Raw genomic sequence first — 13,413 nt, 5'->3', positions numbered from 1 at the left:
GTGGCAATGAGGTCACTGAGACCAAGAATTTTTCAAGATTCAAAGAGAATGGATTAGACGTTTATATGGATAACAGGAATAGCATTAACTATGATTACTGGGTAACAAAATTGTATCAAGGGATATAAAATATCATGATTCAGGATTTAAGACAATCCCTGGGTATTGGAGATTAGACAGAGATCTTCGGAGGAGGCGATGGCAGATTACCTCATGTGTGTCCACTACCAGGTTTCCTGCACCTTCCACTGAAGCATCTGGTGGTGTCACTGGATTAGATGGACCATGGCTCTGATCCAGTCTGGCAGTTCCTATGCTCCTAAGAGCTCTAAGGGATTTGTGAAAAAGTTGGGGGTGGAGAGGAAGGAAAAGGTCACTCCGCGTCTCCGCTGGCACCAGTTACAGCTCTGGCACCTTAACTGAATTCCCCCCCCCCCCGCCCAATAAAGATTAGGAGTTATTTTATAGAACAAACAAAGGCCTGTTATTGTGCAGTGTCTGGAGCCTCAGCCTTATCAAAGTCGTCACAGGACAAGGAACGTTTGTTCATTTATCTGAAAAATGTCCCGGAAGCCATGGCAGTGGCCTGTGGGAGGTAACAGGGAGAGCCCCTTTATCTCAGGCAGATGCAGGATTTTAGCCTGTAGACTCTGCATAGAGATTGGGGAGGAGGGGGAGACAGTAACTGGTTATTTGAATATGTCTGCTGCTGCTGCTGCTGCGAGCCTCCTCATGGGACCCAGGCAGAAGAGAGCCAACACCACCATGTCTAGCTGCATATTTTTAGGCCTGAGAACGTACTTTCCCTGAAGATGCAACCCAAGGGGATTTTTCCCCTCTGCCCCTCAGATCCTTGGCCAGCTCATAGCTCAGTCTGGGATTTTTCAGAGTTGATTTGATTTTCCCATGGCTGGATTCGATGACCATTAAGACACAGGCATGCAGCGACAAGTTGGCTCAGGGCCTGAGCAGCCCCCTCCCTCAGAGATGCTCCGACCTAAAAGGAATGCTATGGGGTCACTCAGAGAGAAGAGGTGGGGAGCGGGAGCTTTTGGAACCAGTTTCTCCCAGACTTTCTCAACCTTGATTCTATATTTACACACGCAGTAAAATCGTAATGGGGAGGGGAGACACAGAGTATTAGCAAAGGCAGCTAATCCATCTTTAACCGCTGTATCTATGCACAGGCCAGTGATTTACACAGAGTGACCAAATCTGGGCCATTTAAATGTTTTTACCATCATGAAAAGAAAAGGTTAGTCCCAGACATATCAAAATAATGACACATTTTATAAGACCACTACTCCTTGTCTCCTGAATTATATCCCTGCTTCCCCCATCTATTGCCTCTCCCCTCGATCCTCCCAACTTCCTGCCCTGTTTTCTCCTCCCCTGCCAAATGCACTCTGCGCCTTCTCCATCTTACCAGCTCTCTGGCACTTTTGCAATTGAAAGATATCTGTAGCATGACAACAATAGAGGGGAGCAACAGGGTCCTGAAAAACTCTGCAGCGCAAAGAGCAGGATGGAGCAGAGAACTATTACCAGCCTCTTTTCCCAGGAGTGATTTCCACTCAACACGCACTATCTGCAAGCACACACCACTCAAAGTCCTTAAAGAGGCTCTCACACCCTAGCCCACCTGAGACGTCTAGAGAAACCTATGCAAACTGGCATCTCTATCAGAGGAGCTGCTCCCAACCCCTCATTCCTTCCACAGATGCCACTGGCTTTAGGGAATGCCGGCAGCCTTGGGCCCAGCCCTTGACTAGGGTCTGAGGGCCCTATTCTTCTCTCTCTTGTGCAGTATTTACACCAGTTAGGGTTGCCAGGCATCCAGTTTTCGACCAGAATGCCCAGTCAAAAAGGGTCCTTGACAGCTCCAGTCAGCACTGCTGACCAGCCGCTAAAAGTCCGGTCGGTGGTGCTAAGGCTAGCTCCCTGCCTGCCCTGGCTCTGTGCAGCTCTTGGAAGCAGCCAGCATGTCTGGCTCCCAAGTGGAAGGGTTGGGGGCTCCACGCGCTGCCTCCGCCCCAAGCGTTGACTCCGCAGCTCCCACTGGCCAGGAACCGCAGACAATGATTCCAGTGCCTGCAGGCGTAGGCAGTGCGCAGAGCCCCTGGGCCTCTCCACCTAGGAGCTGAACATCTGGCCACTTCTGGGAGCTACCTGAGATAAGCGCTGCCTGGAGCCCACACCCCAACCCCAGGTCAGAACCCCCTCCTGGAGCCCGCACCCCAAACCGCCTCCCGCACCCCAACTCCCTGCCCCAGCCCAGTGAAAGTGAGTGAAGGTGGGGAGAGCAAGCGGAGGGTGGGGCCTTGGGAGACGGGCGGGGCAGGGGTGTTCAGTTTTGTGGGGTTAGAAAGTTGGCAAGCCTAACACCAGTATGAATGTCAATTTCAGTGGAATAATTCCCTAGTTATACCAATGAAGTGTAAGAAGAATCAAGCCCTATATACGGCATCTTAAAAGCACCATTTTGCTGTTCTATCTGTAACATCTAGGTTTTTTCATAGAAGATGATCTACATGCTACGCACAAACAGTCAGTGTCTGAATTAAAGGTCCATTTCATCTGGATCTGGTCCAGGGTGACCAGACAGCAAATGTGAAAAATCGGGACAGAGGTTGGGGGGGGCGCGGGGTGTAATAGGAGCCTATATAAGAAAAAGACCCAAAAATCAGGACTGTCCCTACAAAATCAGGACATCTAGTCACCCAAGGTGGGGTACATCCGACATGCCACCAAAAGAGAGATAAGTGAATCCAGAGAATTGACAAGGCCAGTAGCATCTGCAACACAACAAAAATCATTCCCAGGAGGCTGAACAACAGGAAATGCCAGGGCAGGAAATGCTTTGGTTGTTGTTCTTGTCTTACAAATAAAACTTCTATGAAACGCTATTGGTCTACTAAACACTACCAAGATGTGTATAAAGGGGCAGCTTGCAGATTCCAGGCAATCAGCTCCACCAATTGACACTACTCAGTTCATTTTCCCTTAGAACAGGGGTGGGCAAACTACAGCCCGGGGGCCACATCTGGTCCTTCAGACATTTTAATCCTGCCCTTGAGCTCCCGCTGGGGAGTGGGGTCTGGTGCTTGCCCCGCTCCGGTGCTCCAGCCAGGGGGTGGGGTCGGGGGCTTGTCCTGCTCTGCACGTACCATGGCTCTTTAAGGCTCCCAGAAACAGCACCATGTCCACCATCTGGCTCCTACACGTAGGTGCAGCCAGGGGGTTCCGCACACTGCCCCTACCCCAAATGCCACCCCCGCAGCTCCCATTGGCTGGGAACTGAGGCCAATGGGAGCTTCAGGGACAGCTCCTGCGGAAGAGGCAGCATGCAGAGCCACCTGGTCACACCTCCGCATAGGAGCCGCAGAGGAGACGTGCCGCTGCTTCCGGGAGCTGCTTGAGCTAAGTGCCGCCTGGAGCCTGCACCTCTGACCCCTTCCCATGCCCCAACCTCAGCCCTGATCCCCTTCCCACCCTCCGAACCCCGGTCCCAGCCCAGAGCACCCTCCTGCATCCCCAACCCCTCATACCCAGCCCCACCCAAGAGCCAGCACCCCCAGTCGGAGCCCTCACACACACACCCCAGACTGAACTCCTCATTTCTGGCCCTACCCCAGAGCCCACTCCCACCCCCGAGTCGGAGCCCTCACCCCACCCACACACCCCAATTTCATAAGCATTCATGGTCCGCCATACAATTTCCATATCCAGACATGGCCCTTGAGCCAAAAAGTTTGCCCACCCCTGCCTTAGAAAGAGGCAGATATAATATCTCCATCTGAAGACCTGAGGTAGGAAATATTTTTGAAACTGCAGCCTCCTTTGGCTTTTGGCTCCACTTTGCAAGGTATTATGGAATAGACTGGGGGGTTGGAAGGAGGGAGAGGTGCATAGCAGTAGATTACTACCTACTAGTCCTCTATCCTACCCTAAATCAAAGGGAGAATGGACACAATAGGGCAGGTCTCATCTCTCACTTCCATGATCCTGTATTACTTTGTGTTTGTAATAAATATCTGAGCTTTTGCTACCTGAGACCCCCATTATCTCCCTAGGAGCTGCTACATTCAGATTGATCAGTTCTCTCAAGAGCCACCCCTGAATTTTAGTGTTGAGAGTTGGAAGATAAGTGTTCTCGGCAGAGGGCTTGGCAGTTTACAACTGCACATGCATGACTCGCACAGGAGAAGAGAAACACATGCGGATTGTTTGGAATCAAATTCACATGCCCACAGGGTGCAGACAAACAGACAGACAGGCTTAGCAAGAGTTATGTCCAATTCTTAGACATGACAAAATTCCCCTAGACAAATCCCTGCATAAGAGATGCAGTGTGGCCAACTCATGATTTTGTCATGAGTCTCATGATACTTATTGTTTTCCTTAAAGCCACAGATCTTGGAGTCAAGTGGATGTGTGATGATTTCAGTCTTTGTTCTTAAAGAAAAAGTAAGTTCCTAGCCTTCGTGGCTATGAAGAAAGCTTCATAATGTGACCCCAGTGCACCTAAAGCTCAAAAAGCAGAAGGCAAATAAAAAGAACACTAAATCTATTATTTTTACAGAATCTCAATCTCATGATTTTTGGTGAGCCTGTCTCATGATTTTTGAACATTTGGGATTGGCAATATTGGTGACGCTCAAAGGGCCCAAATCCACCAGGTCCCCAGCTGACTTCAAATACAGCTTTCAATATATCTGATACTTTTAAATCTCCAAACATCAGAGGTTTCAGGAGAGACCTGGGTCAGGACTCCTGTATTCTGTTCCAAGTTTTGGGTGGGACCAATGCTACCAATCAGAGAATGACACAGAGCTGGACCTTACCCTGTCACAGATTCCATGTTCTACCTTGGGTAAGGCACTTCAGCCCCTCTCCCTCCCCCCCACACCCCTGCTACAGTGCCCCCATTGTAGAATGGAGGTAATATAAACCCACCTTTGTAAAGTGCTTTGAGATCTCTCTCTCTCTATTTTATATATTATATATATATAAATAAAAAATGATGAAGACTTCACACCAACCTCATGCTGGTACATCCTACTTTAGGAATACCTAGAGAGAGCAGCCTTTAATACAACAATGGATACTTTGGGTTGTACAGCAAGGACAGAGTTACACAGCAGTAAGAACATCAGCAGAGATCCCATGCACGGAGTCTAGTTCCCAGGGGTGTAGCGAGGGTGCATTGCTCCACAGTGCAGAAGGATCAAAGTCAAGATTTGCCACGCTGCTGAAGGCTGCACAAGCCACTGAGGAGCTCCCTGCAGCCATACAGTATCAACTGCTTCTGATCAGAGGAGATATGCCAGCATGGGCAGGAGATGCATCATGTGCCATCATCTACTTCATCAAGGGCAGGAGGAAGACACAAACATAAGGTGCGGATTGGTTATTTGTGTAGAAGTGTGTAGTGAATGTTATGAAGATAAAACCACTCAGCCCCAACACTTGTATGTTGGGCACATGAAGCCCTCCCTCCGCCCCCCCGAAACACATACACACACTTCCTTAGCAAATTTTTTGGAGGTGTGAGGGCAGTTGTGGGGAGATGCTGAAAATTCCTTTACTATAAAGCTGAAAATGAGATAGGAGGGGAATATTGCATTGTATTGTCACAGACCTGGACACTCCCCAGACTGCTGTATTTGGATCCCAAGCCAAGCCAACTCTGGATCCTGCACTCTAAGCCTTTTGAGTGAGCAGCATCCAGGGTCTGACTCTGGCCTCCAAGGGTGCACAATTCCTAGCTGATGATCCTTCATAGAAATGGGCCCCCAGTGTCTAGGTGACCTAGTCCCCAAGACCAGCACTGAATACAATACCCCCACCCTCCAAATCTCTCAATAGCTTAAGCACATCCCTTCACAGACCTCCACCCTCATGCATTCTCTCTCTAATTTACTCTTTGGTCCTTCAGGGACATGCAACAGTTAAAAGCAAGGCACTCTGAGGCTTTGCAAAGTAACAACTTAAACACACACACATAATTCCTAGAGACTTAAAGATCTATGCAAAACCAACAAAACCTGCATGCAAAAATCTCTCCCTCTGGTGTCCTCACTGATCCAAGAAGCCTTTGGGTTTTGGTCAATCCTTTCAGGGTCCCAGGACACTCCTCTTCTCCTGCACAGCCTTCAGATTGTTGTGGGGTAGACAGAGACAATCTCTCTCTTGCTTGTTCAAGTCCAGCAATCCAGTAGTTCCCCCTTACCTCAGAGAGTATGTGTCTTTTTACCAGCTGCTTCTAACACCTCTCTCTGACTTTTCCTTTTCTGCTGGTGCTGAATTTCCACTGCTCCAACCACCCTCCCTGAAGACAACAAAGAATAACCAGTTCCTTCAGCTTGGCCAATTTCTTTAGCATATCCATGGTATTGCCAGGGCAAAAGACCTTCCACATTAACAACTACTTTAATTGTTCTCTAGCTTCTTCCAAACCAGGAACGTAATGTGTATGACTAGGGCTAGTCAGGAATTTTTCCATGACACTTGGTTGGAAAATGTCAGTTTGTCAAAACTGGACCTTTTCACAGAAAGCTATCACTTTCTATTAAAATGTTGTGGGGAAGATTTTTAAGGTCCAGGATAGTTGGTTTTGTTTGTTTTTTTTTTGGGGGGGGGGGGTGGGGAGGGGAGAGAGAGACACGGACGGACGCTTAGGATTCTCACCTGAGGTGTGACAGACAAGGTTCAAGTCCCTGCTTCACCTCTGGCAGATGTCTCCTACATCCCAGGGGAGAAACCTGGCCACCAGGCTACTGGCTGGAGTGAGAGGGTCTCTATCTCCCCTCTTTTTCACAAATTTTTCGAAAGGGCTTGTTTTCGTTCCACACTGAATGAAAACAAGTGACAAAATCTCAAATTTTCACAGAACAGAATTCTTGTTTTCTAGCCAGTCCTGTGTGTGACATAAACCCTGTCAGCACATGGCTGATTTTAATGCACACTGAGAGTTCAAGTTATATACAGAATTCATAAAATCTGTCAGAACTCATACGCTGTACTTAGACCTGTTCCCTAAACTGTCACATGTGTCTTTGCTATATTTTGGCTTGTTTGAATGAGATAGATTAGCTAGAGATGCACTGTGAGGAATAAAAGCATTCTATAAACGCAATCTCAAAGCACTTTACATAGCTAGTTAAGCATAAGGGACCATTGTGATCATCTAGTCTGACCTCCTGTATAATAGGCCATTTAACTTCCCCCAAATAATTCCCAGAGCATGTGCCTTTTAGAAAAGCATCCAATCTTGATTTTAAAATTGTCTGTGATGGAACACTCTCCCCAACCCCTGGTAAATTGTTCCAATGGCTAGTTACTCTCGCCATTAAAAATGTACATCTTATTTCCAGTCTGAATTTGTCTAGCTTCAACTTCCAGACATTGGATCATGTTATACCTTTCTCTTCTAGACTGAAGAGCCTACTATGAAATTTTTGTTTCCCCATGTGAGTACTTGTAGACTAATCAAGTCACCTTTAATCTTTTCTTTGTTAAGTTAAATAGATTGAGGTTCTTGTGTCTGTCACTATAAGGCAAGTTTTCTAATCCTTTAATCATTCTCATGGTTCCTCTCTGAACCCTCTACAATTTATCAACATCCTTCTTGAATTGTGGGCACCTGAACTGGACACAATATTCCAGCAGCGGTTGCATCAATGCCAACTACAAAGACAAAATAACCTCTCTAGTTGTACTCAAGACTCCCACGTGCATACATCCCAGAACCGCATTAGCTCTTTTGGCTACAGTATCATCATGGGAGCTCATGTTCAGCTGATCATCCACCATGACCCCCAAATCTTTTTCAGAGTCACTGCTTCCCAGGACAGAGTCCCCCATTGAATGAATAGCCAAGTTTTATGGATGGGGAAAACTGAGGCACAGAGGCCATAAGGGACTTACCCAAGTTCACACAGCAGGTCAGTGGCAGAGTCAAGAACAGAACCTAGGTCTCCCAACTTTCAGATTCACATACAGTGCCCTGGAACCAGCTGTCTAGGCATAACTGCATATTACATTCCCCTATTATCTAATTATAGTAATCCTACTTACATTATAGAAATACATGTTTTACACAAACCCAAACTCCCATCTGACCTTTGCATGGGTCCTAAATTTGTACTTTTAAGTGCACATTACACTTCATTAGCTTCTCGTATGTGCTTTCCAGAGTCACAATGGCATAACAGCAGCAGAGCCTCTGAGCCAAGCCCTGGAAAAGACGGCAACTTTAAATAGCCTCTTTGTCTTGCTTTGCCTTGCTGAACTGTTGTACATATTTAGCATCAAGTTTCAATTTGATCAGAGACCCAGAAATAGAGACAATGGGGGGGATGAATTTCAGTATCGCTTCACTGTAAAGCACCGCCCCTTTCCCCCACCACCCTACACGCTTTTAAGAGTTTGAAAATATCTCTTGTTTAGAAATATTTGGGGACCAGCTGGCTCAGAGTCAGTAACTGGAGACACCCTTTCACTCTTAAATGACCACTTCAAACCCAGACCACGTCAACAGCGAGTGGAATTTGTCGTCTTCTTGCCTACATAAAATGGGTTAACTTGGTGACTAGGAATTGGACTAGGCCCCCAAGTCCACATCCAAGAAGCCACCACACTAAGCCCCCATGCTGGCAGCATCAAACCAAGCTGCTCTCACACCCACAGAGGTGGCCTCTCCAGGGATGAGAAACATTGGTAATGGGGAGGCCTCTGGGGGAAAGCTGGAACTAGTGATGGTAGGAAATGTTAGCATATTATGAGTTTTGTCTCACAAGCCCAATTCCCAGCTGTCAGCAGAGCCATTACAAAGTGTGTCAGCTCACCGGGTGGACAGTGTTTGTTCCAAGAGTATCCCGAGGCTCACTGTCAGGGAATGACAAAGTAATGGTAGTGACCACGCAGCTGTGAGTAACTCTTTAGCATGGGATATTCCAAAGCACATGCAGCAAGTTCCATATGGAAACAATGGAGATGGAGCATCTAGGGGTTCAGAAAACTTAGTCCATACACACTTCAAATAGATGTGGGACAGCAGGTTTTTGAAAGGATACAAAATGTAGGCAAAAAGAAAAGGAGGACTTGTGGCACCTTAGAGACTAACAAATTTATTTGAGCAATGTCATTAAATGCATGCAGTATTCCCCTCCACCCAATATTCTTCAAACATGCTGCTCAATCATCTCTAAAAATGTGCCCAGTGTTACCATTTAAAATATAGTCCCCCCAATATTTTAAGTAGAATGGAAGTTTATAGACTGATCTATTGTACTTCCATTCATAAAGAAGCCTTGGAAGAAACAAATAGTATATACACACACATACACCCCATAAAATGAGTGATTGGACTCAAAGCATGGTTGAGTTCTTCATGCTTAACATGAATAGAGCTGATCTATTTTTAGCTCTATTGACATTGTCCCCTGGAGCCTAATGTGGGCAGGTTAGCTCCAAACTGAGCTGGTGTTAATCCACACAAGACCAACAAAGCATGACACGCACTGTGTGGGGGAACTGATTGTTGTACAGAATGTTTTGGCATCAGGGTTGACTGGCTTGGAACAAGACGTATGGCATTAAGGACACAACGTGGGCGAATAACCCCACTCAACATCTCTGGCTGAATGTATCAGGAGTTGCAGGTTACCAGCCAAAATTGTTTTTAAATACCATGAAATATCCAGTTATTATTGCACCAGCCACCATCTGGACAGATCAGCTAGGTAAGGACAGGACAGAATTTGAGCCCGTTGTCCCCTCTCTCTGGGCAGCAAAGACATTCAAAGTAATAAGGCAGTAAAAATCAGCCTAACAGCCAAGCTTCCGCTTCACAGACAGAATCCGATTCTCAACGCAAAACCCAGCCAGCTGTTTTGCTGGGGTTCGGTGCCACCGAGCCCCAGAATCCATTTCCACCTTTGATTTGGGCTGCACAGGACAGAGTCAAGTGGAACATTCGCCTTTTGGTAGCGTGATCCTCCTGTTTCCACAGCACCAGGGCCCTGAAGGAGACTCTAAAATCACTGCTAGTTCATTCATGGATTTATTCTTCCAAGAACTGGCTAGAGGGGAGGGAGTGATTCTGCCTGGAAGGAAACATTTGATGGAATTCCAACTCTGCAAACTAGAGCTGGGCCCAAGGCAACCCTGCCAGCCATGTGATTCCAGAAACATTAGAGGGGCTTCATCTCTAACTTCCCACCGTGCTAGGCTCCTCGGCATTCTCCCAACACACTTCCATGGCAGGACAGTCCAACACATCCTCATCCGCACAGCTAGATGAGCTCCAAGCAGCTGTCAGTCTTGGTTGGGCAGGGGTTAGCCAGGCTCTCAGGAGTAAGATTGTGGCACCAACCCAATAACAAGGCAGAGGAATGTGTCACCCTCTTGCTCATAGTTGTTTTAAGTGACAACCACACCATGAGAGGCCCCAACACAAGGCTTGGAGCCACAGGGCAATAAGCACCCCCAGGCTGGGTGGTCAGTGGGTTACAGTGACAGGAAGGTGGCTCAGGTCTGAGACCTGCCCCTGTGCGCATAGCAGGCCAACCATTCCTGGGGGCAGGACGAGAGATGGCTTTTGAGGAATTTGGCGGTGACTCTCATTGCAATAAGAAAAACAAAGCTCAACACTGGTTAGAACCCATGGCCTTATAGGACTCCACAGTGGTTAGACACTTTGACAATGGGGACAGGACTCAGTTAACAGAGACCCCCAGCCACCAGTGCTTTCAGAGCAGCAGGATCTGACTTGTGTGTGGCAGCATTCCCAGCGACCACAGCATGCAGCAACGGCCCCCAAAATTACCGCTGGCAGGTTTCCTATCCACTGCCAAAGTGACTTTAGGTTCCAATACCTACTCCTATCTCCCCCCTCACTTTCTTCCCAGAAAGAGCTAGTAGGGCACTGAGAAAAGGAGTACTTGTGGCATCTTAGAGACTAACAAATTTATTTGAGCATAAGCTTTCGTGAGCTACAGCTCACTTCATCGGATGCATTCAGTGGAAAAAAGGCAGCAACAGTTTACACAGGCCTCTCAGTACAGGATTGCCCCTCCCTCCATCTATCAGGTGTCCCCCCTGGCTGCAGGCTTGATGGCTTCCCAAGTCTGGCTCCATTGCTCATTTCCTGTCCTATAAAGGGAGACAGCACCAGCAACAGCAAATATTCCAAAGTCCCCAGTGATTTTACCAGCCAGAATTTTCAGCGGCCTAGTAAGTACGGTAACTTGATTTAAATGACCCAACAACCAGCATTACATTCCGGCTCAAGCTGAGCCCTTGCAGAAGCAGTAATGTGAGTGAATGGAAGGTTAATATATTACTCAAGGGGGGGAATGGGGAAAATAAGAATCATACAGAAATATCTTTTGTCCCACGCCTTTGCTACCCAGAATAAACGGGGCTGGGCCAAGACATTGTTCCCAGAGCATGTAGACACAGTGGGAGCTAAGCACACCACACTGTCTACAAAGGATAGAAAGAAGAGGCTGCTGTTATGATGCTTTCCATGACTTTTCTGCAGGCTAGCTTGGAAAAGCACAGTGTCCCAAACTGTTCAGAAAAGCGAACACCCAGTGGAATTCAGTTTGAGACAATTCAAAGTTACACAGCTTTCACTGCTGGACCTAAGATCTAACAGACATGCACTTGCCAGTCTGCTCATGTTCCAATCCAGAGGCTCAAGATGAAACTGCAGGAAGCAGGCCAGTCAGTGTCAGAGCAGAGTCAGCATGCAGGTCGCCTTCTGCAGTACCTTTGTGGCCCCATAGCTCAGCCCAGTGTCTTTGGAGTTGGTATTCTTAGGGCTGCAAGATCACTTCAGCATCATTTAGCAAACACTGTGGAGTGCCTTTTAAATAATTTTTTACACCTACTGAGCGGCCGTCTGGTTTAGTGGAACATGCATGGGACTAAGAGCCAGGAACTCCTCAAGAGCTAGCCCTGCCTCTGCCCCGACTTGCTGTGTAACTAAATTACTTGCGTCTGAATTTTCAGTAGCTTGGACATTCACAAATAGCCACCGGGTCCAAGCGAGAGCTGGGCACAAAGCCGGGCACCTGGCTAATCCAAAGTTGCTCAGCACCCAATGACAGGGTAGGGGACTGGCTTCCAAACAGGGGCTGATCTGGGTGCTCAGAAACTAGTCACATCAGAGGCAGGACAAGCCAGGAAATGCTGTTTAAGAAGGTGATAACTCTGCAGCTCTTCACTGACAGCATGTGTACCTCAACGACAGGTACACACAACATAAGGACCCCACACACACTGGGGAAAGAGGATTTATTAGGGGTTTGTAGGGTTAGTAAAGGGAAGGAGGGAAGAGACAAAATTGGGGTAGGGAACTGGGGAAGAACGGGGGGGAGACATCAGGGTTTGCGGAGAAGATCACCTAGGGGTTGGAGGACAGCGTCAGAAAGAGGCTGCACAGTTCAGTCAAAATGCAACAGTGAGCTAGACAAAGAGGGCTACAGAAGCCATAGGTTCTCAGAAAGGAGAAATTGATTTAAAGGATGTGTGTGAAACAGAAGCAGCCTCACTCCTCCTGCCCAGAGCTCATAAGGGATTCAATGCAGGAACATGCCTCAAACACCCGGACAAGCCATTGTCAGATAGATCCATCTAGAAGAGCAGTTCTCCAACTTAATTGTACCGCAACCCCCTTCTGACAAAAAAATTACTACACGACCCCAGGAGTGGGAACCGAAGCCTGAGCTTGCCGCCCTGGGTTGGGGGGGTGGGGGGGGAGCCAAATCCCAAGGGCTTCAGCCTCATGCAGGGAGCATGTAACCTGAGCCCTGCTGTGCAGGGCTGAAGCCTTTGGGGCTTCGGTCAGCCTCAGGCAGTGTGGCTCAGGCTTCAGCTTTGGCTCCAGCCCCCAGCAAATCTAACGCCTGCCCTGTTGACCCCATTAAAACGGGGTCATGACTCACAATTTGAGAACCCCTGATTTAGAAGAACTGTACACAAGCGCTAAGAAGAGAAGAGACAATGGGATGGGTTAGGAAGGTTTAGATGATACATGCCTTACATTTCAGAGGACTTCACAATAGTGTGACTGGGATAAGAATGCAAATTCTGTTTTCCATAGATTTGCAGCAAACATCATGCAGGTCAAATTAGAAGCTGAATTATTTCTCAGCCCCTCCCCCTGTACTATAGCCCTGGGTTCCCCACATAGCCCTGCCAATGAACCTCAATCCTGACCTGGAACACCACTGGGACATGCACCTCTGAAGAGAAGTCATAGATCAAGCCCAACTGTGGGGTAATTCTTACACTGACACAGAGGGTCAAATCCAGCTCCTCTTATTCACGCAACACTCCCACTGCATAAGACGAACAGAATCTGACTCAGAATATGAAGTAATTCAGAAATGTCCTGACACA

General features: G+C 47.6%; 1 protein-coding gene and 1 long non-coding RNA gene across 3 annotated transcripts in view; both read right to left on the bottom strand.

The window, feature by feature from the left end:
- Window positions 1-13,413, bottom strand: part of NEURL1B (neuralized E3 ubiquitin protein ligase 1B) — a 212,151-nt gene that overhangs the window by 189,257 nt on the left and 9,481 nt on the right. The window lies entirely within an intron of this gene.
- On the bottom strand, window positions 5,044-8,192 carry LOC142072963 (uncharacterized). 2 transcript variants are annotated; one of them, XR_012669591.1, is made up of 3 exons: window positions 8,125-8,192; window positions 6,048-6,331; window positions 5,044-5,361 (listed from the first exon to the last, which is right to left on the bottom strand). It is a non-coding gene; the product is annotated as an uncharacterized LOC142072963 (long non-coding RNA). The 2 variants fall into 2 exon arrangements; XR_012669590.1 differs by lacking the exon at window positions 8,125-8,192 and having other exon boundaries at window positions 6,048-6,440.

The sequence above is a fragment of the Caretta caretta genome, chromosome 8 (assembly GCF_965140235.1).
Source record: "Caretta caretta isolate rCarCar2 chromosome 8, rCarCar1.hap1, whole genome shotgun sequence".
In the NCBI taxonomy this organism is placed as follows: domain Eukaryota; kingdom Metazoa; phylum Chordata; order Testudines; family Cheloniidae; genus Caretta; species Caretta caretta.
This window is presented reverse-complemented; position numbering and strand designations above follow the sequence as displayed.